Source organism: Euwallacea similis, chromosome 1 (genome assembly GCF_039881205.1).
Source record: "Euwallacea similis isolate ESF13 chromosome 1, ESF131.1, whole genome shotgun sequence".
Lineage (NCBI taxonomy): Eukaryota > Metazoa > Arthropoda > Insecta > Coleoptera > Curculionidae > Euwallacea > Euwallacea similis.
The window spans coordinates 6,384,908-6,412,352 of record NC_089609.1 but is presented as its reverse complement, the minus strand read 5'-3'; the positions used below and the strand labels follow the sequence as shown (position 1 = coordinate 6,412,352).

At 35.9% G+C, this 27,445-nt stretch overlaps 1 protein-coding gene across 1 annotated transcript in view; it reads right to left on the bottom strand.

Moving 5' to 3' along the window:
• Nucleotides 1-2,213: 2,213 nt before the first annotated feature.
• The window catches only part of LOC136413265 (general transcription factor 3C polypeptide 3), a 132,894-nt gene continuing 107,662 nt past the window's right edge, over nucleotides 2,214-27,445 (bottom strand). The window contains exon 13 of the mRNA XM_066396718.1: nucleotides 2,214-2,223. The gene's annotated coding sequence lies outside the window, so the exon portion shown is untranslated. The remainder of the gene's footprint in view (nucleotides 2,224-27,445) is intronic.

The following is a 27,445-nucleotide window of genomic DNA, read 5'->3' as shown; positions in this document are numbered from 1 at the left end:
GTCTTGAAGTTCTTCTTTCTCTACTACATTCGCTTCTTTTTCCAGATGAGACTGAGAATTTCTAAAACCACCAGATAAACTTTTTATGAAATCTCCTTGGCTGCACACAGCAATCGCGTCGCCAGAGAGATATTTTCGAAGTTATAGTACCATGTGTTCAAGACGTCTCTAAGGCGATTACCCTTGCTGTTCTCTACATATGCGACAAAAATCGTACGTTTCCTCTTACTTTGAAGCTTATGCTTTCTGTCTTTTGAAGTGTACGCCTAAATGTTACACCCTCAAATGCCTCAAATCCACCTTTTGTCCATCTAATGCTTCCGGTGAAGGCTTTCCAGGAGGCCTCTTCTTCGGATAAGCATCGATTCTAGTTTTCAGTCAAAACTTAGACTCACTCAGTTCAAATTGCCTAACCTTCTATGCCATAGCCGATGTTTTTCATACAGTCACATTCGATTAGACGCAGTCAATTAATAGTAGAGTTTTAACAATTTATTATTGTTACTGAATCATGTCTCAGCACGCCGCTGTTTTTTATATAGTCACGTCCATAAAATTTCTTCGCTGCAAGCACATCGTACACTGACTATACCGATAACTTCATAGACGTGCGGCGTGATTTTACATTTAGGAATCTTTTTTTTTAGAAATTAAAGTTCGAATCCAAATTATTGTATAATCATGTTCCGGTAGGTCGCTGTTTTCAGTTAAAACGGAAATTAAAATAATTGCGATCATGCCTCAGCAGGCCGTTGTTTCTCATATGGGCACATCCACAATTTTTTGTCGTCAAAAGAGCACTTTATACAATCTGTAAGGATAAATCCATAGGCGTACGGGGCCAATTTTATAAATTGCAAATATTTAAATTTTTTTAGGAAAATGTGATTCCAGTCAGTTGTCAGTTCAGGCTAATTCAGGTTAGTGTTTTTCTATCCCATTTTTTTATCTTCCAGAAGCGTTGCCTTCAGTAGATCACTTATTGTTTAAATGTTTGAATATTCTAGCAGTCATTGGCTCGTACCTTTCAGTTAGTCCTTGCAGTGTGATATGGCTGTATATACAAGATGACTCAGAACATAGTGCTATAAATTCAACCATGTATTTTAGGTTCCAATCTATAATCAAAACTTCATATAAACATGCATCGAAAGGTGCTTCGTTTTCAATATACAGAGTATGGAAAGTTTGTTCCTGAGGATGGTTTTTATTAATATTTTCGAAACGTGTCGAAGTAAATCGATAAAATTTTGTACTTTATTATAACTTTTTGTGCTCTTTCTGAATATTTATAAAGAAATTGCCACATTTTTTTCAAGGGCGAGTAATATAGGAGGGCAGTGCTTTAAAATGACCTAAACTTTTTGTACTTAACTTTATTCGAGATTTTATAGGAAAATATTAAATATGAACATTTTTATATAAAAAAGGAATTGCTGTTTTTAAGCTGAAATCTCTAATAATTTTTAAGAAAATTGAGATTTAATAAATCATTTAGGTACTTTTTAAGCACTATCTGCCTATATTACTCGCCCCTAGAAAATTGTGACAATTTCTCTGTAGAGTTTCAGAAAGAGCACAAAAAGTTATAATAAAGTAGAAAATTTTATTCAATTTGTTTCGACATGTTTCGAAAATATTAATAAAAACCATCCTCAGGAACGAACTTTCCACACTCCGTAAATCAAAAACGAAGTGTCTTTCGATATATGTTTATGTGAAGTTTTCGTGATATTTTGGAATCTAGATTACGTGGATGAACTTATGGCACTATGTTCAGAGACATCTTATAAATACCTCATCAACCGATTGGCTTTTCAGTACCCACCAATGTTTCTAATGTGGTAAGGATCTCGTTTAGACATTCGTCCACAGTTGTAAAGAGCTCCAACATGATTCAGAACAAAGTTCTATTTGAGCTGAATCGATTTTCGTACCACCTGATACAACTTGGCTTAAAATAAAGGAAAAACAATATTTTCACCACATATTGTTGAAGGCCGCAGTTGACTCGAGACGGTAAATCAGAACCTTCTTTTGCAGAAAGAAAAACAGGTAAGAAGGTACACATGACTAATATAGGGCTTTTTGTTATATCCATGAAACACTTATCCCTAAAATACATTTCTTTTTAAACTTTCTTCTTTAGGTGGCGTCGAGTAATGAGGGATAGTCGCCAACATTTATGAGTAATCACTTGCATTAGCGAAGTTCGGCTAAAAGCTAATAATCAAGCAAAAGAGCTTGAAATGAGGACTTTATTTCTCAAAAGAAATAGAGCCAGACTGGAGCTATGGGTACCATAAAACCATAAATAGATGTGTCAAGAAAAAACAAGGTTGGTCTGGTTCAATCCATTAGCGTCCGACTTCTTAATGTATTTTACTATTTATATTAAAGTGTTTATATTTCATTTTCTACACCTTATGGTTGCCCCTTAAGAACAATAAACGTACAAAGCCCCCAGAGTCCCTTTGAAACAGTGGCACTTAAGTATGACGCCATCTAAAAAATCAGTAGATACACCACTGATCTGCACAGTACCTACATACGTGACCAAACTGCGGACTAAGCAAGTACCCAGGTACCATTTGTTTCCTTCATAAGTCACAAGAAACTTGACACTTTTTCTCGGAACCTGTTTACGTATCTTATTTAGGGAACCCGTAGAGAGCGCAAGCAAAGAATGCTTTTCAAAATGGTAGGTATATAGGGGGGTACTCTTCAAAAACCGGTAGCGCGACCTTTTGATTTATTTGGTACCAGAACTGCCGTTAGATAAGGCCTAAGAACTTTTGTGTTACGGTTTTGATAGGTTTTGGTTTAGTTGATACCAAACTTTTAAGTTCGCTGTATGACGACTTTCTAACAGTGACCAAAAGTAAAGCCTCGCATTCTTTGTTGAGTTTTAGGGAGGTGCTTCATATAAACTTTTTCCCTAGGACGCTTCGTTAAAAATTGTTTAACGAGGAGGACGTCTCGTTTGAAAAATTTCAAAGGGGAATGGTGTCAAATTATGCCTCAATCAAAAGGGGATTTGATTTTCTATACATATTTCCGCCTCGTGATTAAAATTCTATTAACTTGTTTAGAGGACCCGGAGCTTTAAAGTTGCAAAAATTAAATGGATTTTATTCAAGAACTTGTAACTAAACCTGAGGGGTTGCAAGATTTTTTCGACTGGATTTTATCCTGGTAATTACACTTTCCAATACGTTTGGGATGAATCCGCCCAGCAGAGGGATGGAAATAGGGAACATTTTAAGGTGCCTATTGATATTCCTCACAAAATTCGTAAAATAATCAAATTCATAGCAGAATCTTATATACGTCCGGGGTAGTCAACCTCTGTGGCCACCACGAAGTCCGGGCTTAAACTCGTTAGATTTTTTTAATATTATTTTTTTGAAGTCGTTGAAATACCATTTCGTGCGGAACAGCTGAGAGGAGTTATGGGATAATATTCCAGAACGTGTAAATACAATCAAAAACAATAACCAACCTGTGTTCAAGGGGCGACAAAATTTTGTTACGGTTAACATTTACTTTCTCTTAGTTCAAGTAAGGATAAGTACACGTCAATAGAACACTTTTTTCATGTAGACAAGTTCAGGAGACCAGAATCCGCAGGAACATTACATTTTTTTATCTTTACCAGTAATGATAAAAAAAGCTATGCGATTTTTTGCACGGTGGTAAGACGCAGGTGGCACCACATACCAGCTAGCTGAATTTATCGGCCCCAAAAGCCCCCCTAGGAGCAACTGTCGTCTATAAATCAAAAACTGCGACATTTATGGTCAATTTGCAGAATTAAAAAAAATTACTTTGACTCCCTGTGGAATGGACGCAAGCAGCTTTTGTGTAGAGTAAACTCAGCTGAAAATACTTACTTTGAATAATGATGTTTTCTGGGACGCACTGTATAGTCCTGATATTTGGCTTCATATTGATTACTGTGTAAATCTCCCAATTGTTGGTATTATCATAAGCTTGGCATGTACCCACTTTCTCTAACAAAATTAGCATTATCGCTAACAACAAACAGTGAAGATGGATGCTGATAATTAATTAAACATTTCAGATCCTTTGACGTGTTTTAGCTCGAGTTACAAGGCCGGTTATTAGTGTCAGAAAGTGAGTTCGAAAAATTATTTTACGTAGTGCGATAATATAATGTTGGCAAGCAAAACTGACCGCGCACATAAAATTTGCATTTGTGTTAACCAAGTAAATTTAGCAACAATGGCCAAAATACTCAAAACACAGTTTGATTTTTTTTTTCTGAAGGAAAGTGCAAGCACTACTTGTCTTACGTAATGGTCTAAATTTTCATTTAAACGAACGCTAAATACGCCCAACAAAACAAAACAAAAATTGGTTAAAATAATAGTTGTTGCTAGGGTGCTTGCAAAAAAGTTTGTTGAACTGTGTGCTCTCCATTATGCAACGAAGAACGGGCATGAGTCACATTCTGAATAAACAACCATACATTTCAATAGCCAACGTGTAATTACGGTTGCGAACGCACAACCCGGTTTTTGTTGAATGTAAATTCGTGTTACACAAATAATTAGTCGTTTTTTTCTTCTAATTTCAGTGTTTTGTTCTGTTTAGTTGCGATAGTTGCGTGTTGCTGCGGTTGGCCTTACTGGCTGATGCACCGATGAGAAATGCGAGCTTCGTCAGTTGGTAACATGAGACCTGTTCCATACTAGTACCATACTAAAATAGTTTCTATAGTCGGTGATAAAGCTGGTCCGGCCTTAGTAAGTCTGGCGCCCTAGGTCGTCGCCATCACGATGCCGGTATTGTGGTAAAGGAGCCATAGATGCTCCAAAGCTATAATGAATCGATTCACTAGAATCGATCAAATTTTTCAAACCAGATCGATTCGATGCGACAATTTCGCAAGGAAAATCAGTTATCTCGAATATTAAAAAAATAATTTAGTTTTTAGTTACTTTTAATCAAATTAAAAAAGTTAAAAACTTTTTTATTGCAAAATCGACTCTAAACGTAACGATCTACGATGGTACTCTTTGAGTTAGTGCTTCAGAGGTGTACCGACGGATTTATAACTAAGAGCGCCTTGCAAACAAGACTTGTATGTCGTAACTTAATTCGCTACTTACAGATGAAAGGTGTCGAAGTGAAATTTAAGGCGAACTCGGCTACGACATGTGCGCACAAAATATAATTTGATTCAAGGTACTCTTAGTCAAAAATTTTTTGGTACACCGATTACATAGATAGGTATATTAACCCGAATTAACTAATACATAGCGTGTATGGGATGATGGTGATTATCGAATAAAGTTAAATGTAAACGATATCGTACTCAACGAGTTTTCCACTGTACTAACTGGTTCACAAATTATCATATTATATAGTATATATATTTTCTTATAATTCTCTATGTACTACACGTGTATATTTAATTTCCACCCCTTTTCAAAGTGTCTATGATTCCTCTCGAAATTCCGAAATTATCGATTAGTGAATCATCGATTAGTGATGATCGAAATTGAGCACACTTGATCTCACCGCTTAAGTGCCACGTGTCATTCAATCATTATTAAATATGTCACTTGTCTACGACAGCATGTATGACTATATATTAAACAAAAAACACGGAACATTTCAACTTTATATCAAACTTACACAAATAAAAATGAAGGTTCTAAGCCTATCATGAATGATGATGATATTATGAGTGATGCTCTAAAGCATTAATTAAATTATTAACGAATAATCGAAGTGAACTTTGGCTTAACCGATGAGCAATAAGACAATTTCTATTATTTCGTTCTTAAAGAAAAAGCCTAAAATACTTCAATATTTTTAAAATATAAATTTTTAATTACCCATTAAGTGTTTTTTCAATGTAGTTCCCCCATCATCCGTATCAAATTATTGCTCAATTATTAAACTAAAAATTTGACTTGTTCATCACTAATATATTCAAAATTTACCTTAATTCCACTATTTTATCGAGCGTGAATGATGAACTTATCATTCACGCTTGAGAGCATTTGTTATACTGTAGTGATAAATAGGGGTTATAGTATGTTTATAAACAAATGTAAAATTACTGTATACAATATAGAGCATTGGAAAAAATCTTTATTCACTATTACGCGCGTTGTTCTGGCAATCCGCTCACCCATTAATGGCCTGGAGGCAGATAGGTGTCGGGATTTTATAGACAAATTAACCCAAATGAGTGGTAAATTATGGAAGCACCCCAATTCATAAGGCAATCAATAGGAGGAAGGGTGGTAAGTTTTCAAACATAGCGAAACTGATTTTCCATAGTTTTGGAAACATGGCTCCGTGAGGGATCAAATAACTCGAAAACTGATACACATAACTATAGGGAAGTGTGTCCGTGAATTGTTGCTTATGATTTATAGGTTCATAGTTTGTCCTAACATACAGGGTGTTTCATTGAAAAAAAAATTAAATTTGCACAACTTGAATGTGCGAACTGCGACATCTCAATAAGTATTAGTTTTAAAAGGAAATGTTTCATATCAAAGTTTTTGGTCATCAAGAAGCGCAAATTAAAAAATTATTTTCAAACGTACAAGGCCCGTTGTAAAAGTGTGGTAGTACCAAATTATGTTTTTTTAAATGGAACCCCCAAATTGTTTTATCATTTTCGGATTTATCGTCAAATTTTAAGGTTAGTTTACATAAAGGGTCTTATTTTAAAAATTTACCGTTCCCAAGTTATTCGAAAAAATTTGAACATTTTCATAGCTGCAAGGTCTCACAGTAATTAGTGCTATACCTTAACCGCTGCGAATTTCGGAATTGATCTTATGAGACTCCAAGAGCGCCTGATAAGTTACGTTTTGACATGTTTTAATTATAAAAAATATTTCCCATAATCACCGAAATATGCCTCCTAAATTGCATAACTTCGAACCTCGACAATTTGCCTATTTCAAATGGAATGCCCCAATTATTTCGACGGCAACGTGTTCAAACTTAAAAAATTCGTAAAATTACGGTAATTTTTAAAATTTTTGTGCAAATGAGGTATTCACAACAAATTCTTAAACTGTTTCCCATTTCGATCAAAACATAATTACAGTCTTGCCAGAAAAAAACCTATTTACTTGTTAATTAAAAAGATAAAATGAACGAAAAACGCATTAGAATTAACACGATTCAGAAATCAAATTAATAATATAGTTATCGATAGTCATGAAAAATGTCAAAATGATAGTGGACGTCACAGGGCACCTCGTAACATTTGCCTATGGTGACGTCAGCGGTGCGACATTTAGAAGATAAAAAGGGGCAATTTTCGGGATCTTACAAACGGCTGCGTTCAGGGGTAAGATAACGTTAACAAAAGTTATAGATTTTTAGATTCTGAACACGATATCGTCGAGAAAATTAAGAATTCCATTTGAAATAAGCAAGTTTCAGAGGCTTATTTCGGGGTTATGACAAACATTTTTTTATAATTAAAACGCGTCAAAACGTAGTTTATTAGGTCCCCTTGGAACCTCGTAAAATCGATTTCGAAATTCGCAGTGGTTAAGGTACAATACTGATCTCCGTGAGACCTGCAGCCATCAAAATCTTTTAATTTTCCCGAATAACTCGGAAACGGTAAGTTTTTGACATGAGATCCTTTATGTAAATTGACTTTAAAGTTTAAGACGATAACTCTGAAAAAGACGAAAAAATTGGAGGGTTCCATTAAAAAAAAACATAATTTGGTTCTACCGCATTTTTATGGTGGACCCTTTATGTTTGAAAATAATTTTGAAATACCTCTTAATAGCTGACATCTGCAATATGAAAACTTTGTAAAACTAATGAGTAATCCAGTACGTCTGAAACTATCAACTTTCGGCCAAGGCACATTTTCTCCAATCGTCACCACTTGACGTGCAGTATCTTCAGTTTTCGGTTGCGCAGTTGGTAATGAATCACTCTGTATATGGAGCGTTAAGTTCGTGTTACATACTTTCAAAAAAGCTGTTCTTTTAATAGCGTTCACAAATTTCCATAGGATCTATATAAACAAACAAGAATCCCTGCCCAACTACCTACCAAATCACTCTACTCAATTAACGATTAAATGTTTATTGCTATATAGCTGCAGTGATCCATTAGTAAAACAAAAAGTCCAGTTTAGAAAATATGTAAAATTAAACTGAATTCACCTTGCTTCACCTTTGGAAACAATGTTATGATTATGCAGTCATAATTCCGTGTGTATAACTAGATAAAATAAATTGTTTAAATTCAATTTTGGCAATTGGTCCATGTGTTCCATCCCACAGTTCCGTCTGAGCGCAACCTATAAATTGTTGAATGCATTTGCATCATTCAGCACTTATCACTGACCATCACATCCCGAATTTGCGTGCATATTCACGTTTCAGTAGTTATGATTAATTGCCTAGAAATGTCCATGTTATGACTATGATGTGTCTCTTTACTTTCGAAGCTTTTGCCAAGCTCATTTTAGACCAAGGAGAATTGTTTTGCCAAAATCCATGATCGGAGTGATAGTTCGAAAAAATCATTCAATATTAATAAAACCTGCGCCTCTTTGCAGCTTAGTCAGCACAGGTCAAAGGCCCTGGCTTTACTCATTCGAAAACTATACACAACTTGGAAATGTTTGCAAATTTCATTTAAATCGTTCCAACGTCCTGTATGCCTAATTCGACTAAAATTCAACTCGTAAACAACTCATTTGAATATCAAGGACTTTGGAAAAAATGCATTAAACATTGAGGATTAGCCCTAGGACCCCTTCTTGGACTACGGATTAAATCGCACTGCATTTGAACCTCTTATCCAAATCTATTAAAAGTTATGATGCAATTTGAGCGGCGCGTTTCAAGTCCCTAAATTTATCTTGGCCATGATTGTGTCCCCCGTGCGGTGCAAGAGCACCTAAACACCATCGAACAAAGACAAATGTTCAACACCACGATTCAGATTCGCAATCGCCAGGGAAAGAATATAAATTGCTCTAACTCAATAATTGTTATGTAAATATAAATGTTCATCAGATCGCTAAAAATGATTAAAAAAACTTGTTTAACAAACTATTACTCATTCCCTGATAGTTAATTTGGTATTTTGGCCTTGACCAACTACAGTGTTGTGCGGTGAATAAGTGTTTTAAGCAGTAGAGAATATTAATATTTCATTAAGGTTAACTATGGCGATTACAATAGTTTAAAACTGATTAACGATACAATTTATTTGAATTAGGCATGAGAGCGATGGTCGCTCGCATAATGCTCAATCCCGACGAATAAACACAGGAAATTAATTAAACCCTCAAACTCGGTTTACTTACCCCTCTATTTGTTTAGTCGTAATTCGGTATTTTTCCAGCCCCAATCGGTGGCATGTCTCTACGTGATAACGGTGCTAAAGAAACAAATAATCACGGACACAGAGGCGCTTACGCGAGCTTTTTATTTTTACACCCCTAGAATAGGGGTTGATGGGGATTGAGAAATTTTCAGGAATTCTTTATTATTTGAAAACGTGATTTTGGTATTTCAATGTTACGTTCAGCGGCACAAAGGCGATTAAACTTCTGGAAATATGTGTATGTTTGCTTATGAGTTCAATGAAGCTTGTGAAATACCTGTCCCTGGTATGGAACAAATAAAGAGATTTATGCAGGGTGCAACATATCACCGTGGGGGTGTTTCAGGGGGCGAAGCACTCGGAAAAATAATAAAAAAGTGCTAATAGACGCGTGGCCACAAACGCACCATTTTCGATATACAGGGGAGCAAAGTTTCACATTTTCTCTCATATTTTGCGTTTTTCTCAAGTATGCCTTTGAGTTAAATTTTTTGAATTTAATACACCTGTTTTCGTTAAGACCTCCTACAACAAAATGACAAAATTGTCGATAACCATATACCGGGTGTCATGTTTTTTTGGGTCATGCACTACTTTATGCTTTTTATCTTTTCTGGAACGCCCTCTATACATTCTGATACCAAAGGCAAATTTCTTCTTCAATTCTTTCTTTTATTGGTATTTTGCAATATTTTCATATCTTTCAACGTTTTCGTAGAATTTGCAAAAATATCTATCGATGCAAATTAAGAATGTAAAGGATGTAAAGAAAAAATAATCACCCAATTCAGTTATTAACAATCTCAAGCAATTCGTAACATTTAATCAAATTTCTTAAAATAAAAATTAATTTAAACGAAAACAAAATTATTAAAAATGTAAAACTTTGCCACCCTGTATATCGAAAATGGTGCGTTTTTGACCATGGGTCTAGTAGAATTTTTAAATTACTTTTCAGAGTACTATCGCCCTTTGAAATATCTCCATCATGACATGTTACACCCTGAGTAAATGGTGGCCGTTTTGGGAGCTCAATTATGGGGAACTCGGTAACCACAAAAGATGTGAGATCGGTTAAATTGGAGCGAAGTTGCGCGATTTGAAGTTAAAAAATCTGCCTTTTTACAATTTGAAGATTTCCATCAACTTTCAGAGCTGTTTCAAAAAAACTAAGATTTTAGAAAAAGGTTTTATTTTTTTCTTATCTTATTAGGAGAGAATATACAAAATTTTGATTTTATTGATCGATTGACTGCAACTTTTTCTCTTCTATCACATGGCGATGACATATTTTAAATAAGACGTTTCGACCCTCGACAACCATAATCAACTGTGTTTTGTCTTATGGGCACCATCTCGGAATGTTGACATTTTTAAAATTCGCTTTTTCTATCATTACGATGATGCATTACGCGTTAAGGTTCAGCCTTCCAGTTTGATGGAATTGTCAAAAATCATGTTCCTACAAAGAATGTCTTGGAAATCATAAGGTAAGAAATCAATAAATGAAGAACAGTATAAGAGGTACGCCAAGGATCTTACTCTCTGAAAACGTTGTTGGGTAGTCATCTGATAACGGTCTAAAATTGAATTTTATAAAATATCACTTCGTAACCTTTATCTCCCTGAAATCTCTTATTGGTGAGAGCTCACTAATAAAACCCTAGGAGGTAAGCGTTTTCAGAAATCGCATCGCACAAAATTGTTGGGACTTATTCCTGACCCAAATTAGTCCTCGTCAAATCGCATTGAAGACCTATATAGTAAATTAAACGGTCTTTCTTTCCTTTTTGTTCTTTGAAATCTATAGTCCGTCAAGGTATCCTTGTTACACTGTATTATGGTATGATTTATTTCAGTCAGTGATATGGGATCTTTGCTGGGTCAAAAGTCTAATAACTAGATTCATGCAAACCCAATTTCATGCGCCTGAAATTGCTGCCAGTAATCTCAATCTACACATTAAAATTCTTTTTATGTAGAAAATAAAATAATCATAATATACACAATCTCAGACCAGAAGCCACGGGCATTAAAACATATAATCACCTACAAGATACCATAAAAGACCAACCAAACATCAACGCTCTTAAAAGCAAATTAAACAAGTTTCTCTCAGATAAACCATTTCATACAATTAATAAATTTTTTGCCTTTCCCAAATAATTCAGTTTGATATGAAGCTATGATATGGACCTGCGCCTCAGCTCAAGTGAGGCTGTGATTAGTAAGGAGGCCTATGACAACTATGATTTAGATGTTATACTAAGTGGTGTTACGTAAGTTTCTAGCATAGGTACTGTATGGTACCTGATGGATTCTCTACCTGCATGATGGGCGGGTTGGGTAACGCTCATCTGTCAGGTCAAGACATTGAATTTGTTTATTTATTTATTTATTTATTTATTTATTTATAGAAATGAGGCAGGTACTTAAGTATGTAATTCCGTTTGGTTTCACAAACTATAGGCGCCCAGAAATTACTTTCAAGCCCAGAAGTTACTTTCAAATGAAGAATCATAACTAATTTCAGAAAACAATATAAACGAAGGACAAATGCGATAGCGGTGGTTACGCAGAGTATAGTCGTCCCGGGCGTAGGTACCGCGTAGTACGAATGCGTAGGACACGTAATACCGTGAAATCTAAACGTTTGTACTTTAAAAAAATCACAACGGCGCCAGCCAACGTTACGGCTTGTTAGAAGAATTACTATTCCTATATTTTGAAAACATGCTTTATGAAGCTTGAAATTAGATACTAACTCGAAAAGTAATAGATTCAGCCGTAGCAAAGAAGATTACGAAAATTTTCCGCGAGTTTTGTAGATTCAGGATATTTAACAATGTACAAAGAGTTGAGTAGAAAAAAGCGAGACTTGAAGTAAAACAAGGCTATGCGGAAAACTAAAGGAAAAGCTTGATAAAAGAGCAACAACGAAATCTAATGGTTTTAAATCTATTGAAATACGTATGAGATCACATGCAAATATATCGGAGCCATCATAAGTGCAACTGGTAAAAGTCCTCGCACAGCTAAATCAATTTTTGAACCACTTTGTTTTGAGATCATTTCGTCTCAGTCAGTTATACTGGGCGGCTCTAAAACACCTCCCTTATCATTTTAACAAATTATTATTTTTAAAAAATTGAAAAGCGGCATAAAATATGACAAAAAATACTATTTTTTGACGTTCCTTTGTTTTTCTAAATGTTGCTTACGTCACCGGCAGGACAAAATGACCGTTTTTTTTAAATTGAAACATGGGCCAAGTTACACTTCAAATTAAAGGTATTTCAAAACCACATCTAATGGTAGAATGCAATTTAAAGTAGATCAATTCGTTTTTTGAGAAAAAGAACTATAAATAGAAAAAAAATAATTGTCGTGAAAAGTGCAATACAAATCGGTCTTCAGTTATTTTCATAAAACGTCAGAAGTTAGGTAGCTATTTGTATTGTCATGGGGCCATCTGGGTTATTCTATGGTCATCTGTATTTCATCCCATCTTATCCCATTGTATTATCCTGTGCAAAGACGTCTGGCGCGATGGACAAGTGGAGCCCATTAGGACTACAAGATAAAACCGCCTTTAACCATTGAAACCACATCATTCTTCCTCATAATTTTCTGTGAGTAGTTGCAAGCCTGATCGTTGTAAATTAGTTCTTTGGTACAATAAAAATAGTTTTTTTGTACGACGAAAACGTCGAATTACAGAAGTTTGCAGATCTATTAACCCACAAACCTTCGTTAATGTAAGGTTGGAATTTGTTGACATTTTTTATATAGAATTTAGAGCCGCACGGTATGTAGAACTCTACCCGTTGTGGTTTTGAAGAATTTAAACGATTTTTTTATTGTGGTACCATGCTGTCTCACAATTAAAAATTGATCAATCTCCATTAAGTATAAAGATATCAATTTTATCGCGAAATTGGCGAACACGTAACACCATTTTTAAATTTGTCCTATTTACGCGAATAACAACAACAAAAATTCTCTTATCTGAAATTTGCTAAGCCGTCTCAAGGATTCTTTATTGTTCTTTAATCTCAATCTTTTAATAAATAACTTATTGCTTTCTGCCTGTTTCCTCAGCGCTCGCTAAGTTGGGCTTAAGGGAGTTTTGACATTAAGTAGCCCTTAAAAGACTTGGTTGGTTCTCACCCCAGTATTAACGTTCCTTAAAGGTGACTTCACTAAAGTACCCAAAATTCGCCGCTAATTTCTTCAAGAGGAGATTTTGAACTTCCCATTATTTAATATTTGCATTTAATTTGAGAAATTTGGCCTGTGAAGCGCGTTATTAATGTTAGTGTGAGTTACTTATCGTCAGATCTTTCGTTTTTGAAATTAAGAAATCGTGGAGCTCGCTAATGATGATAGAAATGTGATATATGGAGAAAATATCGTACGGCTCTAAATTATCATCTCCCCCTCCCCCCATTAATTGTTTTACATTTTCTTAAAAGAAATACAAAAGCAGCCTTAATTCGGACAAAAAATACTTTCTTTTAATTTTTTTAAGTGTTTCTCATGTCACCGGTAACGCATTTTTTAAAAATTGAACATGAATTAAGTGACACCTCAAATTAAAGGTCTTTCAAAACTACATTCAATAGTGTATTATGATTCTAAATCGATTGATTAGTTTTTGAGGAAACATTTATAAATTTGGTAAAAAATACAATACAAGCTCATTTAAATGGTACGTAAATATTTGAAACATTTTTTGTTTCTTGATAGGAAATTGGTTTATTTCCGATTTTATTGTCACAAACAGCTTTTGGTTATTTTTATTTATTATATTTATTTATTTATTCTTAACCAAAGACTATCTGTGAGCACAAAATCAACAGGCGACACAAAAACAAGCCGATTTTCCATTAACAAACAACTTTTTTCATTATTTACGTACTATTTAACCGAGTTTGTATTGCATTTCTTACTAAATTTATAGCTGTGTTTCTCAAAAATTAATTGATAGATTTTGAATTGCAATACACTATTGAATGTGGTTTTGAAAGACCTTTAATTTGAGGTGTCACTTAACCCACGTTTCAACTTTAAAAAATCGACCATTTTGCCCTACCGGTAACGTAAGCAATATTTAAAAAAATTAACAAACGTCAGAAAAGAGTATCTTTTTGTCTTATTTAATGCCGTTTTTGAATTTTTAAAAAATAATAATTTGTTAAAAAGTTAACGGAGGGAGCCACACATTTTAGAGCCGCATGGTATATTAACATTCTTCGTTACACCAAAAATAAACCTTATTCTAGAGAGCAACATACGAATATAGGCAGGTACTACTTTTTCCCGGCAAGGATGTTTAGGGGCCAATTTTTCCCCAGTTCTCCCTCTATTCTGCCCTTCTGCAAAAATTTATTGGAACAAAAGATATGTAAAATTCACACTATTTTACGTAATGCCAGCGATAAGGAACTGAGAAAATTGAACGGAATGTAAGAATTTGCGAAATTCATTCCATACTTAGCGAAGCGTTTTCGTTTACGTGTCTAGTGGTACGCAAATTTTCCGCAGTGCTGCCTTAAAGTTACGTGGCTCTTAACCATCCTTTCCTTGAGGTGCTTGCTTGGGAAACGGGCATTAGAAAACTAATTTTATGGGTCACAAACCCGTAACTACTAATGCTACGTTTCAGTATCATGAATTTCATGCCCGTGCCGTACAAATTAATCGTCCAAAGAAGTCTAATTTTCCGAAACGAAAGGCATCTAATAAAGCAATAAACGCAGAACAAAACGCACAAACCACCCATTTCCTCGAAATAACTACCAAAAATTAGTGACCATTGTTCGTCTATCAGGGGGGCCTTCTATGGTACATAAATAGCCTTAAATTAGGTTCCACTCTGTTATTAAATAGGCCCAGTTAAATTCTAGAACGTGTAATTAGAGGCCATATATCGAGATTGGATCAAATAAAGCGTTTTGTAATGGAAGTTTTTGCGGTTGACAGGAAATTGTGGTTTTTGTGTGACAAATGCGAACGTACATCGTATTGAATTGTCTCCCCAAAAAAGAGCCAAATTTCATTCAGGTGTTCACTATTTTTCGCATAAAATGAAATAGTCTTTTTATGGAAGATGCCGTAATTGAGGCACTACATCGACTCCTTTATGTTTTGCTTCGGACCGCTTTATTTATACAGTGTGTTCATTTGAAAGCTTCCCACCCCAAATCCTGTAAAAACAGAAAGTACTGAGTAAGGTGGTCTTTCAGGTTGCCAAGGGGAACACTTTTGATATAATCTGTGTAAAAACCTAATAGCCGCCCCTTGCCACTCCGCTATCCCCACTTGAAAATTTTAAATGGCACCCTCCACCGACTTGGATCTCATATTAAAGGTTTCGGTTTGGAATTTATCCCCACTCCAGAAGGGTTTATGTGTAAAGAGGACCTAACAGTGCAAACCATCGCAGCAACGTTCAGGAAGTGCACCCTTTTCGAGGGGGAACAATTATGGTCTGGGGAGAAATCATAGGGGAAAGGACCAATCTCGTTCTGTTGGAGAACTTTTTGACTGGTAGATCTTATGTGGATCAGATACTAGAACCTCCCAAGGAAAATTTTCTAAAGACGTTCGGCCTGGAGTTCTGGTGATCGGATAGTGTGGGATTCCCCGAGGTGCCTACCCACTAAAAATCTTGAGTTTCCTTTCCCTGCAACCTACCATGACTCATAACTATTCCTGTGGGATAAAACATCAGTATTGAGAGGCTTGAGGCCTCGGTTGTCGATTGCCTTTAGCCCTAAGTTATACATGACTCGAGTGCAAGAATCAATCACTTGATCCACTGGCCTTTATCCATTAGTCATGTCCATTGTGCTGTTTCCAGATGATGGTTTCGCTGGCCTCTTGCTTATTTGACTCCGTGGCCCAAGGGAAATACTGGAATCTGTTGTTCCATATGCAGCAGCTGCAGGTCCCAACAGCGTTTAGATACATAATAACGCCAGACCACAGACATCGAGAGTTGCAATGGAATGTTTGGAAAACAATATTGTCTATATGTTACCATGGCCAGCATACCACCCGGACCGGAACCCTATTAAGCACATCTGGAATATGCTTCAGAGGAAAGGTCTTCGTATGGATAGGTCGAGAAATGGTAGAAATACTATTTTTTCAGGGCTTCAAGAGACATGGAATATGATAATCAAACCCGACATCGGCGACTTCATTGTAAGCATGTCAAGAGGGTGCCGAGCAGTTTTAAATAATTGAGGAGGACGTATAAGTTATTGAGTTTTCAGTATTTTTTTTGTGTCAAAATTTAAATTTGGGAATATTTTTTAGTTTTCGTACGTTTTTCAATGCTTTAGTCTTTTTTTAATTTTATTTTTTTGAAATTTGTGTTTTTGTTGTCAGTAAAAGTCAATTTTACATATCCATAATGGAAAACATAGCATTGAAAATGAAATTTGAATATAATTTACAAGCACATTTTTAAAATATCCCTAGACATTGCGATTGTGTGTATGTACTTATATCGCGATGTTCGGTACAATTAAACTAGATTCAAAATTTATCATCTCTTTTGCAATATATAAATATAACAAAACAATGCACGTGTTTGTGCTTAGTAGTTCAAGGTTGCCAATTTCGAAATGCGTAAAATATGCGTAGCCAAATATTTGTTTTCAAACTTATCAAGATTCGATGAATTCATCAACCAGTGGAGGAATTGTTGTTTATAGAGATAGAAATCATATTGGCTCATACTGAATGAGAATATCGGCTATGGCTCACAATTAAACCAAGTCGCAACACTGGCCATAAGGCCTGAGTTAAAAACGTGAGTAACTCGTGCAAATGATATGAGTGGTTACTCACAGACCTTCCAATCGAAGTTTTTAGCAACTGCCGTAGTATATATTATAAATTGAAAAAAGTTAAATTTAGACTCACTTGCATGTCCAAATTTTGAATTTGGCTCTTTTTGATCTTGCCCGGCACCAACCCCTCTTGAATAAAAATAATGAACGAATATTCTAAGAAGTTGCGTCACTATTTCGCTCGCACTTTCGAGCATCAAGGACGAAACTATAAAAACATAATAAGTCGATGATAATGTTGAAAATAGACTGTTTTTTTTATAAATTCGTTTCAACAAGTGCGTTCGTTTGTTCAGGCGAACGGGAAAGTGTGGAAAGTGGAAACACTAAGATTGTGATAACATAATATTTTTTCAAGCATTTCGTTGTCTACAAGGTTGTGTACAATGAATAGTGTATTTTTTGTTTTCTAGCACTTCGACGCAATTGAGGTAATTGTAGAAACAGGGCAGTTACGGCGCATAGGGAGATTCAATTAAAAAACCTGCAAATTAAATTCTACTGAGTGAAATTTTTCTCGTACACGCAAATTTTCATTAGTTGAGATTGTTTCTTTTAGAAATGTACATCCTTAACATCAGGACGCTACTAGACTATTAAAGCTGATAAAAATGTTGGAGGCATAAATTTAGCGAAATTTAAATTCTCGTTAAAAATGCCACTGAGCTCTAGAGCTTATTGGCGTTCTTAAATTGAAATTTTAATCTTAAAATTTTTATCGAAAAATGTCACCACTAGTTCGCTAACTCTACAGAGTGTTTTAGAACTATGGAATCAAACTTTCAGGTATTATTCAGTGCAACAATATAAGACATCTGAGTATAAGAATCCGTGTCCGCAAAATTCTAAGATCTTATGACCTTACGATGCTTTAAGACAGTTAAGTGCAAAAATGTTTTTAGTGAGTTTTTTTACTTCTCATTTTAATTTATTTGTACAAAATGACATTACAGAAATTGTTCAAAATATCGTCCTTGTACTTCATTGGACCTGTTTAATCGACGTGCATGGTTTCTGCAAACTTGGCTAAAAATTTGATAATCATTTTGAACGATTTCAAGTGCCTCAAGGATTCATGCAATCAGGTGATGCTCTGTTTCCATTGACGTTTCATAAACCACTTCACATGTCTCTACAGAAAAAATCTAAGGGTTTTAAATCAGGTGACCTAAGAGGCCACGAAACTGGACCACTTCTGCCAATCCAATGTTGTCTGAACTGACAATACTCAAGGACCACTTTTTGAACAATTACTGTAGTGTTATTTTGTGCCAACAAATTAAAATAAAACGTACTTAAAATCGATAAAACACATTTCTACTCATAACTGTTTTAAAGCATCATAAGGCTGTAGCGCCTTTTAGGAGACATTTGCGGACACGGATTGTTATACTCACATGTCTTCTATTGGTGCACTGAGTCCCGAGAAGTTTGATCTTATAGTTCTAAAACACCCTGTGTAGCCTGTCTACAAACTGAACGTATTTCGTTAAAGTCTAATTTCCATTTCTAGATCCATTTAATAAGTGGACAGCAAACACGCCAATTTTGTTGGGTGAAATTTACATCGCACTAGGTAATTTGAGAGGAAATTAAAGTGCAACAAAAGGGCTAGCTGGAGGAAGTTCTTTAAGGAGGTGGACTTTGTTTCGGAATTCGCCAGGCTTGCTAAATTTTCGAGCTCTGAAACTATCAAGAACCCATGCTAAACAGACTACGAACCTTTGACGAGCCTACAAAGGAATACAGCATTCCACCGAGATTTTATTATACATTTTTTTACAAATCCGACACAACACTTTCAACCGGGGTGTATATAAGTAACACCTCAATTTTCCATATTTGGGCTCATCCAAATAATTCTGCCGGTTTCTACACAGGAAACACTTGAGGGTAAAGAAGCTGAACATTTTCTTGCTTTACCCACTCAATTCAATGCGACACTCTTAGCCTTTATTACACTTTAGAATGCGACACAAACACCCGGGCTGCAGCAAACAACTCGAGTAAATACAAAAATAAAAAAATTTAGTCGTCTCCACGGAAACCCCGAGAATTTCCGGAAAGTGCTTGTTAGGCCACCTGTCGCTTTTCCTAGCAGTTCACGATGTGATCTTTCCAGTGCTGTATCTAAAATGGTGAAAGAACTTACACAACGGAGCAATTTTGACTAAAAATAAGGCGTGAAAGTGCAAAATTTCGTAAGATTTGGGAGCTTCTCACACTTTCTTTGTCGGATCAATTTCAATCTTCTTTTTTCCTTAATTCCTTCTGTCGGCTCCCGAAGTTTCTCAACCCTCCAAGTTTCGTCAAGATTGATCGACGTCTGCTTCCTGTATTGCGTCCTAACCAAACGAAATGTTTTATTTCGGCTTTGTTACGCCACTGCTCTAGCCTCCCTCATCGAGTTGGTTTCACACGGACATCGCAAGAAATCCCAAACATTTCTCTTTCGAATGAGCTATTGCGACATCTCGTCGCTCAGACAGAACGGAAATTGCGGCCGTTAATTGAGTAAAAACATGCCAATTTTTAGGCAGTTACTACTGCTTATTACCAAATATTGTTTTAAGTTTAATTAACAAGAGCGAATAGAACGGCCATGTGATACAAGGGCGAAGGTTGGCCCGAGGCTGATATGGAACATTCTTTTTTTTAGTCTATTTTTTCAACATACGACTAATAGTGCCTAAACTGATTATGATATTGATCGATCCATAATTAAATTGTGAATAAAGCGTGAGATGGGTTTCATATCTCACAGGTTAAATTTGCAGGGACCACTCGCATCATTTGGGGATGAAATATGCGTCTATTCACCTAACCGGAATCACCTGCACATTCAGTCAGTGAGATATCTGGTAAACCGCAAAAGTAGAATTTTTACACTGTTGGGCATATAATGAAAGTTATCATCCCCTAGTGAGTAGTTTGCGTCGCGAACGACGCAAGCGGCGCTTCTCTCCTGAGGAGGTGATGCTCACTATTTGCAAGTGCAATACGGTACTTGATCCACGACTCCGTATTCATTGCAAATGTACTAGAAATCCCTTTTAAATATCTCTCCGGGGCACTCGGGGTACTTGGTATTTATTAGCAAGAGAGTGTATTCTAAGAAACAAATGCTATCGAGCGTGAATGGCGAACTCATCATTCACGCTTGGCGGAATTTATTGCACTATAAGTATTAATGGGCGTTTACAGCCAGATGTAAAGCTCCTATAGTCTTATAGAGCCGTGGAGAAAAACTATTTTCACCACATACATACACTCGTAATATCTTCCCTTCCTGGTGTAATGGAATTTATTTGAAACGCACAACTAACAAACCCAATTTCAGCGAAAAATTAACTGTTTTCCCCGGTCCCGCTTTCTGGATAGCTTCTGGACACGGCATCGTCCCATAACCAAAAGTGGTAAACAGCCTTAAATTCTTTTGCCGATAGCGATCGGACCGGAATTTCCTCGCAAAATATTGCGCTTTCCAGGTTTAAAAGCCTCAATTTTTCAGTCCAATATGAAGCAGAGCTGACCTCAATTCCCCCAAAGTCTTTTCGCAATTGCCACGTGTAAATAGCAGCCTTATATTAGCAGTGCATTTTTAATCCTGGAAATGACCGTTAAGAGTGTATTATTAGTTCCTCTTGTAGCGGTTCGTGAAAAAAAGCCATTAGCTGCCATAATCGGGTAGTTCCACTAAAATGAATATTCATAGGGCCTTAGCGGGTTGTTAATGCCTTTCAGATAACATCGGGGACCCTAAAATTACTCTGCCATTAATTCTTTCCAGAGTAATAACATTCAGCACTAGCACGAATGCCGAAATCCTAAGAGTCAGCTCTCGTTTGACCTATCGAAGGATGCCGATAACAAAGTTTAAATGTTTACACATGTAGTGTAATACTTTTTACTGTTTGTATACAGAGATTAAACAGTGAAGTGCGTCATGCAGTTTTACAACTAGTTTATCTCTTTTGGGTTGATTCGTTGTAAATGAAATTACGATTTTGTTGTTGCATCTTGCGCGATATTGCATCTCGCGCAACTCCGATCGGTGAGTCCGGCCCTGGATAATAATTGTTTATTCATTCGAACATGAGCGAGGTCCAAAGTGGCAAAAAATGCCGCTGCTGGATTCACCATCCGAAGTCTCAATTTCCATGCCAAGACGATTATTAAAGATATACGACACGATGGGAATATGAGTATTCGGGGCTGGATTTTGGCAACCGCAACGAAAACAGAACATAAAAAAATTACGGATTGTTTTATACGATCTGATGTAGGTCCAAAACAAATAAGCTGCGACCGATTTATGTGAATCCAAGGTCGAGTTTTGATGCAAAAAAGATTCTTCGAAATGTTGGCCCAGTTGCAGGAACGAACGAGCAAGTCGGATTTATGAGTTTATGAGTTCACCGATATCGCATCGGCTTTTTTGATCGTTGTTACGGCGGTTTAATTGTGTCTGATTGATATTGTAAATGACAAAAAGTATGTAAAATTGAGCCGTTAAGAGGCAACCACAAGTACTCAACAATTGAAACGAAAACGGCCAAATTTGGGTCGAGTTGAAAATCAAATTTCTCGTGACCCACTGATTTGATTTCGGTGCCCCTTGAAGATTCCGACTGGGCAAGGTTCTTTCTTCAAGGCCAGCAGTAATTTGCAGCTATTGTAGCACTCATACATAATCATGCAGGGTACCTGGTAAAACGTTGCAAATTCCTTACATCTGCTTTCTACGCCATTTTTAGAAAAATAATATTTCCTTCAGTTTGTGCAAATTGATGTGTCAGTTGCTCTGATCTCTAAATCATTTAGTGGGTTTTTGATGTCTTTAACAGGAAAGGAGCTAGAAGCGATTTTCTGAGTAATTTAAACTCAAAATTTTCAATAAAAATTTATAGAATTCATCGGGGTGCACTCATGAAAAAAATTAGTATTTCAACCCAAGTCGTCAACAAATTTTGTCGCCACTGAACCCATCAACTGGGAGTGGTCCTCACTATGAAAAGCGCTTTTATAGATCCCTTCTTTAACCTCATAAATTCCAACGTTTCAATTAAAATCTATAGAATTTTTTGGATGGCGAAAATGGAAAAAATCAATATTTCAACAGAAACAATTTGTACCAACACTGACGCCAGAGAAACCACGAATTGCGAGTTCGTCTTAGTCCGAAGCGGGCTCTTGTGGATGTTCCGCCGAGCCTCCAACTCCAGTAGCGCCAATAATTTTTATTAAAATCTACAGAATTCTATATATTTTTAGGATACAAAAAAGAACGAATAATCCAACTTTTAGCTTCTAAATTTTTTGGAAGTCATTATGGAACAATTTCGCAATGTTCATCAGTATCAGCACTGCAGGAAACAATTATTGAGAATACAAATCAAAGCTAAAAATAATCCAAATTAAAACGCCTCCGGAAACATAAAATAATACATACAGTAGAGGCAAACTCCCCCTTCATTGAGGAAAACTAATGTGCCTTTAATTACTAAGTTCCACTCAGGGCATACAGGACCTTAAATTTTTAAGCACTCCTCGAAATCTGGGCCTATTTGTGAAACCAACCGAAATCTAATTGATCCTTCCAGCTTGGATACTTTCAAAAACCGGGAAATAAAATAACACGGTTCACTACTAGTCTGACAGCAGAAGTAAAGCAAACAATGGAAAATTAACGTCCCTTTGGAAAGCCTGCCTCCCCTTTAGGTATTTGTCCAGAAAGTTTGCTTCTGCTTTTTTATTGAATCTTTTATGAGACAAACATACACCTCAGCTTTATCGATTTACATGTTACATGCATAGCTTTGAGAAAATTGAATATTCTATTGCTCTGTGTCTTTTTTTATTTGCCGATTATTGTGGATGGTTTCTCAATCCTCATACTATGCACGTTCTGATCGTGTTTTCAGGGCGGCTTTTATACGAAATTTTCGCTTCAACGGCAAGATACGGATAGACCCTTGAGAACTGGGTTTTCGAGAGCTTTTCAGGGTTTTTCAATCAATTCTTCAAATCTTTGATTTCACGAATTTGTCTGCTTCTTATTACTCGTTTCCGTTAATTCGCGCCCTCACATTTTACGACAAAATGCGGGTAATCTTGAGATGTTTTTTGAATCAAATTTAAACCAGTCCATTACTTTTAATTGTCGTTAAAAGTAATCATTAAACTATCATCATTAAACTGTCAACAAACTTACTTTTGACCCTGGACTAAACATGTTCGATAAGTTGTTTCCGAGTTAAAATTAAAACACAATTTGTAGTTTTTGTTTGCCAAAGGCACGTAAATTGTTCATTTTTACTGCAAATTTGACACAAAAAGTTACTTAATAATATATGCTTATCACTGGCAATTGCAAATGTTGACTCGTTAACAGTTTTGTAATTATATAACACTCTCACACCATCACAAGAGATAATATTTAGTAGTGACAAGTTCTTTTATCAGTTAATCGTGGTTACACAGGAAAACAATGTTTTCTAGGAAAACAATGAGATCTTTATTCAATCAAGCTTAGTACTGATCTAAATTTAAGCTGAAAGATGGTAAGAAGCAGGATCATTTTTCTTATTAATGATCATTCCTGTCAAGCGCCTCCTCGTTTTGGACAATTTGGAACTTTCCGAATAAGTTCGGGTTTTTAATGTTATTTTTTCTTCAGGTTGCGTCTACAGGGTGTCCGGAAACATATACGTAGAAATATTTTGGAGGCGATTCTAGAGGTTAAAATAATTTAAAAAATCCTGAAAAAGATACCCCAAAAATTGCTTCTTAAGAGGTTAAAATCTCTTAAAAGAGGAACTCTGAAGATGGTCTTTTCGTAATATTTTCGAGACGGTTTGCGCTAAAATGATGAAATTTGGTATGCTTCAATAAGTTGGAAAGGGAAACCTTTTTTCGTTTATAATTACAGATTTTAATCAAGAACGTCACATACAAAGGGTTTCCTCCGTAGATATTGCACTAATTTTTATGTTTGTGACATTTCTTAATTTTTGAAATCAAATTAGTGAATCGCAAATATTTTTATGTAAAAAAGGTTCACTTATTTCATTTCGTGAGGATAGCCTGTTTTCTAAAAAAAAAATCAATTTTTATAAACCGATGCGCGATTACATAGACATCGAAATCTATGAAGAAAAGAATGAGAGTATGCATTGAGATGAACGAAGATCATATACAACGTTTGCTGTGCATAAGGGATAAATTCTTAATCATTTTAGTCTTGTTATTGCTGGCTAATAGAAAAAAAATCTATTATAAACATGTCTACTATGTTTATTAAAGATGCATTTCGATGTCCATGTAATCGTGAATCGGTTTATAAAAACTCATTTTTCTGAAAAACTGTCTATCCTAACGAGGTGATATCAGAGAACCTTTATTACTTAAAAATATTTGCAACTTAGTAATTTGATTTCAATAAATAAGACATGTCACAAACAAAAAAGTTAGAGCTACATTTACGTAGGAGACGCCCTGTGTGAGGCGCCTCTGACTAAAATCCGCAATTATTAACACAAAAAGTCTTCCAAGTTATTAAGGTATATCAAATTTCAAAATTGTAGCGCAAACGTTCCAAAAATATTACAAAAAACCATCGTCAGAGGTCCTCCTTTAAGGGGTCCTAGCCTCTTTAAGAAGCAATTTTTGGGGTATATCTAGAAGAACTTTTTTATTATTTTAATCTCTAGAATCGCCTTCCGAAATATTTCGACATTATTTCAGGACACCCTGTATAATTCAAACCAGCAACATCCTTTGTTCGGTGCTGCGCTCCAACGCGATATTACTAATTCAGAATGGACCAGTTTGGCTCAAAGTTTTCCCCAACGACTGCGTGCTGAGAGATTCGTAGGTGAAATCCCTTAGGTCCAAAAAATCCATCTAACCCCAAAATGGGCCTCAACCTCTATGGACAATTATTTATTCCGCACTTTTACCTTTTCCATCTCCTTCACTGCCTTTATTGCCTATAAATTCAGTTTTAAGTCTTGTACAAGGTTTCAGTCACGATTGAGAGGCGGGGGGGTCGGTTCTTGTTTTTACCGCAAACGCATCAGGAGAGACACGATATTGCGGCTGAAAACGAACACGAAGATGACCTAGAAGGTAACTTTAATCGGTCCACTTTACTGTGGGTGGTAATTGGTAACGTGGCTATTTTTTCAAGCGAAAACTAGATTTAAGAGAATATCAGCAAATATTGCAAATTAGTCAAAGACACATGAGCATGTTTTACGATGTTTACACCTTCCTATGCCTACAATGCATTAAGCGTTCAACCTTGAAGACCCCCTTGAACACTTGTGATTAGATAATTTATTTGTTTTTGAGACGTCTTGTTTATGGCTTTGGAATGACTTATGGGCTGTTAAGTCAAAGTGGCAAACTTCGTTAAGTAGTCTGTCAAGTTAGATAATGGCCGCAGAGGTTGATCAATGTGTTAAATCTTCGTTTATAGCTATTTAAACAACAAGTGTGTTAATGGTGGCGATTAACAATCCAAACAGTTTATAGAGTTGAAATTGTTAATTACCCATTGGGAACCCCAAAAAGTGACAGTGGCACATGAATAAAGCCCGTCACTCACGGGAGTACTGCTGGTACGCGAGTTTCCTAATTCAAAAACTTAATTCCGATTATGATGACATAATGATGACATGCACCAAAATGACAGATGGCAGGTGCTGCGCGTCTTTCAAGGTCAAATGGGGAAAACTTGTGAGTGTGTCAAATTTTCTTGATGCACTAAATTTCCCCTTTGAGAAATATTACAGTTCAACCTTGATATTTATTTGAGTGTCAAATAACAGAACAATGTATTCTAAAAACTATAAAAGAAATTTGATGCAACATCAAGCCGGCCAATCGGTAAGATTTTTAAAAGTTTGGAACACAGTTGCGAGATTTCTTACACTCGCAATATACGGACGATGTCAATTATTGTTCTGAGCTACATTCGAAATATCCTTATTGAGGCCACTTTGTGAAATATATAGATATTTTTTAAATATTTAATTTGATTTAAATTCGTCAAACAAGATGCAATTGAATCTTGAGAGTCTACAGATATCAATAATTATAAAAAAAGCGATTAACCTAGCTAGTAGCGATACATTTCTTCAATTGCCAATCAGCAGATGGCTGTCAGAGAACATGATAGATGCAAAATTTTCAACAAAAAGTCGATTTCAGGTCCCCAGATATTGCGCTTTTAATTGTACACACCTTACGCCTGCTGGAAAATCTTCATCTTAGAACCGCTAAGTAGCCCTTCTCTGATTAAAGCGTTGATTGATTGAGGATGTAAGACGCCTTCTCAACTAAGATTTTTAAGTTGAAAAATACCAACGCGGAGATCACTTGTTGACCGAGAGATGCGAAACTAATAAATTTTCCTGAATTGCAAAGTGATTCAGTTGGAACAGCTTGTAATAAAACCTCATAATACCTTCTAAAGCAAAGTTGAATTCAAAAAGGCTCAGCATCATCATTCACAGTTTGTGTGTCAAAGGCTGCATCCAAATTTCTACTTGAAGCGTTTTCTTCATTTAGTAACGGGCCCGAATGGGCATAGCGAATGCATAATTCATGAGGAACAAGGTTCATGAATACACAAAATATAGTTTGTTTTGGTTCTGTGTTTGGTTTCTATTAACGAGGGACCATTTTAGATTCAACGGAGCCGCTCGCTTACCGGCGTTCTGATTATTAATTATGAATAGTTAAAACTTTGAACCGAAGGGAACTGCTGTGTTTGCCAATCGAGTCGCTGATTAATTGTTACTGTTATAATCGTCAGCTTTTCGGTTTTTTTGTCGGTTTCTGAGGGAGAAGTTTTCCCATTTCCAGGCAACGAACAATAATTGCAATAAATGAAAATCTGAATTAATTTGAAAAGGAATTTCGAGACGAGCGACCGCTTTCGTGCGGAAACTGGATCTCTATTTACAGCTAAGAAATTGTTTACACCGAAACGGCTCCCTTTCATTCCAGTTATAACTCGAAGGGAAGTTTCCGCAATTAATTGGACCCAAAGTTTTCCTCCATCGGCATTAATTTAATTCAGTCTGTTATGTTTAGGTATTTAATTTGGAATTCCATGGAAAAACTCCTCGAGTGTTTAGATTAAGTAAGATTCATTGGAGATTGCGCCTTCTCAAAACTTAAATAGACTGAAGTTTAAATGAGGGTGC